General features: G+C 43.3%; 1 long non-coding RNA gene across 1 annotated transcript in view; it reads left to right on the forward strand.

Moving 5' to 3' along the window:
* LOC116673124 (uncharacterized) overlaps positions 1-4,300 on the forward strand; it is a 13,777-nt gene that overhangs the window by 3,633 nt on the left and 5,844 nt on the right. The gene's annotated exons all lie outside the window — the stretch shown is intronic.

Raw genomic sequence — 4,300 nt, forward strand, 5'->3', positions numbered from 1 at the left:
GTGTGTGTGTGTGTGTGTGTGTGTGTGTGTGTGTGTGTGTGTGTGTGTTCGTGTTCTGCTGGCTCAGAGAATCAAAGGTAAAATTGATCGGAGACAAAGTTTTCAGGCTGCCGTGACAAGAGCTATAATTATACAAAACAAAGCGATTGTGTTGGGGTTTTGTGTCACGTTACAGGTCATTTTTGTTTGATTATATTTCCCTTCATGTTGTCCAGTGACACTAAGAGAAAAGTTGTTTTTAAAAACCTTTCAATTTAAAGTTTTTTTAAACGTGGTGCATTTCTTTCTGGTTTAACGGCTGACTGTGTTGATGCCGTTGTGATGCCAGGGTGCACTGCATAGCGGTGAGGCTTTCATTGGAGAGGAACCATCCAACATATTCTCACTCTACTATTGGTCAGGGGCCTTTGTTTTCTTTTTTGTGATCAGATTTAAATTTTTTTATATTCAGAAAACACAATATAACAGTTGCAAACAACACACTGGGACATAGGAGCACGGTCCAGGGCGCCTTTGGCCCAAAAAGTCTCCTTTCTCTTCCTATTTAGATCCGCTGGGTCTTGGCATCCCTTTTTCATGCTCCGGGTCGGGACATACGTTTAACTGACATGCAGCACAAGAACGAGAGGATTAGGTTTAGTAGAAGACCGTGTGTGGAGATACAAAATGTGAGTTTCATTGACAGGCAGGACAAGACCAGGACATGAACCCTGGTCTCTTGGGTGAAAGTCCTGTATGGTTCGACCCATCCACTACCCCCAACCAACCTCCTTACACCATTTTTTGGTCTTCCTTGCTACTCGCTACCATTGTTCGCTCTTAACACTACGTCATCTCTCAGTGTTGTGGTCAAGCTGCTGCTATGCACGCTACCTTCCATCCAGACGCTAAAGGGTGATTTTTGTGTCTGTATTCGACGCCAAGAGCCACCGACCAAGCGTTAGTATTTTACAAGTTGGGAGTGAGAACAGGTTAAACCAGTCGCATTGCATCCAATATATAAATTGTGCTAAGCATTACAATTTCTATGTTATCAGCAGTAGTAGAGTCATGTACGGCTGTCAGTTTCCATTGGCTGCTGGGCTGGGGTGGGCGTTGCGCTGGAACACCTCAGCCTCTTGTGTTTTCTGACTTGTCTTGACGTTTCCCCACAGAGTTTGTGTTTAGTGTTATGGCCGCATTTTGAATGTCAGACAAATGACCTGAGTGTGGAGGTCGTTCGATGCTGCAGCGACTGATGAGGGAATGGAGAATCCCCAGGGTCGTGGATTGTGACGTGACAGTAGTAGTAATGAAAATCCCTCTGCAAGACGACTTGGTAGCCCAGCGCAAAAATGCAGAAAATCTAACCTGTTCTAAAAACTATGACCGACGAAAGTTTCAGACTTGCTGTGTAAACATGATTGAGGTTGTATTTATTTTTAAACGCGCGACAATACCAAAAATACACACAAGGTAAGAAAAGGCAGTAAGAGTACAAAAGTACTAGCGTTACAATATAAAAAGTACCAGAAGTATAAAAACTGAATGTTGCAATTGATAAAGGTGGAGCTCATTTTAATGACTTTTTATACTGCCGGGTAGTTTAATTTATAATAAAACATCACACTTCATATGTTGATTATATCTGGAGAGATAATCTAAAGGGTTATTAAATAAATGCAGTGGAGTATAAAGGACAATTTCCCTCTCAGATGAAATGGAGCAGAAGTTTAAAGTACCATGAAATGGAAGTATAAGTATCTCAAAATTGTTAGTTACATTCCACCACTGCTCATCTACACACATTATTACATGGAAATGGGTGTTTTATGGACATATTTACTGTTGATATGCTTCACTGTTTGCCAGTAAATCTGTTGCAGTTATCCCACTTGTTTTTTGTAACCTCTGGGGTTCATCACTTCATTCGCTGGGTAATCTGGAGAAATTCAGACATTACGAAAAGTTAATGCCGAGTGCATTAGTTTTAGTCTTTGTGAGGCTGGGGGCAGGAATACATGATCACTGTGTGAAGGATCCAACATGTCTGCCTTAGAGCCAATCAGACGGCCTGGTTTCCAATAAACTAGGTTAGCTGGAATTCTTTTCATTGTCTTGATTTATGTTTGTACTCTCTGCACCGATAAACTAAAGCTGTTGAAAGGTAGAGAGCGAAGAAGAAGAGGAAGAGGAAGACGAGGGAAATCGGGGTTTGGTTTGCCCCAGGAAAGAAACTCAAAACGGGAGAGGAGAGGAAGGGAAGAAGAGAGAGAGAGAGAAGAGAATTTTTCCCTTCTGGCCAAGAGAAATCAATCAACCTGACAGACACGTCTGTCTGTCCGTCTGAAATAAGAAAAACAACTGAAGTGAATTATTTAAATGTAGCTGTTGCTGAAAAGTATATGCTTGAATAAATGCGAACGCACACACACGCACACAGAGCAGCACATCAGCTGTGTTTGTTGCTCAAAGCATCTGAGAGTCTTTTACACTCTTTTTTTTATTTTTATTTTATTGCCCTCTACCTTTGGTCTTTAATCACAGCCTGGCAGACTGGTGTGTGTGTGTGTGGGGGGGGGGGGGGTGTGGGGGTGGGTGTGTGTGTGGGTGTGTGGAGGCGTAAAGAAGAACCTAAGGAAATAAAAATCAAACCACAAAGTGATGGAACAAAAAATAAAAAGAAATCCCAAAGAATGAAAAGTGTGACAGAAGAAAAGAAAGATGGAAGAATGTAAAAGAGAGAAAAAACATCTTTGTGGCCTGAAGATAGAAAACAGATGCTGCAGATGGAGAAAACACACACACACACACACACACACACACACACACACACACACCAAAAGGCCGGTCTGAGCGCAGATGTCCCCAGTCCGATCTAATTATCATTAACAAAGAGACCTACTCTTATTATAATACTTGCATATTGCAAGTATTACTTGCAGTATGCACTTAAACTACTGAAAGGAAAAGTACTCTTGATGGATCTCCGAGGAGCCGAGGATGGATCTCAGAGGAGCCGAGGATGGATCTCCGAGGAGCCGAGGATGGATCTCAGAGGAGCCGAGGATGGATCTCCGAGGAGCCGAGGATGGATCTCCGAGGAGCCGAGGATGGATCCGAGGATGGACCTCCGAGGAGCCGAGGATGGATCTCCGAGGAGCCGAGGATGGACCTCCGAAGAGCTATGAGTGAGGATACACAAGAGCAGCCTTCCTGAAAGCCGTTACTAACTCCGCCCATAAAGCTGACAGAATCATGTGACTTTGCAGAGGAAAGGACGTCTCATCCCTCTAAAAACACATTTCCTGCCCAGAGGAGCGAGGATGGAGGAAGCATCTCCGAGGAGCTATGATCGAGGATACACCTGCACTCGTTCCTCTCCCATGCTTCCTCGTTGGGACGGACTAAGATGCAAGGAAGGGAAGCAAGTGAAGGAAATGTGGATGCTGAGATGTAACCAAGGTAACACAACAACCACGACTAGCATCCAGTCACGAGCCGGCCTGGCTGTGATTCTCCTGATGGCAAAATGAGAAGAATTCATCTGATTGTTTCTTTAATGGCAAAACACATTGAAATGCAGCATATGCTCTCCAGGTGAAACTCTTCTGCTCATTCAGATAACAGCTGCTTCGTATTCACCAGGAGGCACACAGGCCAGAGGAGGAGGAAGAAGACACTTTGAATAAGACACTTTAAATTTTAAAATGCTTTAAAATACACTGGAAAATATATGATTTTCTCGCCTAAATTTTTACCCCCTAAAAAGAATCGGGGCTGTGAGATGTTTATTGGCTTACCTTGGGAGTATCTTGGGAAATAATCATGCTATGGCTGAGAAGAAAGTTCATTGGAAACTGGACAAGCCCCCGATTCCGACGGTGTGCCGAGTGAGAAAGTAGCGGAACACGGAAAAAGTTACACGCCATCAAAACCGAGAAATGATGCATGATCTAGATTTCTGAACGTCAAAACTTGGCCAGAAACTACCAGATTGTGAGGGGACCAGATAATTATGGATTACAAGGCTTGGATATTCTAATAGCTGGAGTGTTTACGAAGGAGGTACCACGTTTTCGGCGATCTTTCACCGCTGTGATTTATGACACGAGCAGACAGGTAGGAAAGCACACTCAATTAGACCGAATATGTCTGTCTTGCTTTACTTCAGACAAATGATTAAAACCGTTGTGAGTCACCTTATTGCTTGTGTGTGGGCTCGATGGAATCATGAGACTTAAGTTTAAATGGTGTATGGCTTGAGCGTGTTTATGACGGTTTAATGCTTGCAATTTATGACGGAAGGCAGCACTTCCGA

This window comes from Etheostoma spectabile, chromosome 23 (genome assembly GCF_008692095.1).
Source record: "Etheostoma spectabile isolate EspeVRDwgs_2016 chromosome 23, UIUC_Espe_1.0, whole genome shotgun sequence".
Taxonomy (NCBI): Eukaryota; Metazoa; Chordata; class Actinopteri; order Perciformes; family Percidae; genus Etheostoma; species Etheostoma spectabile.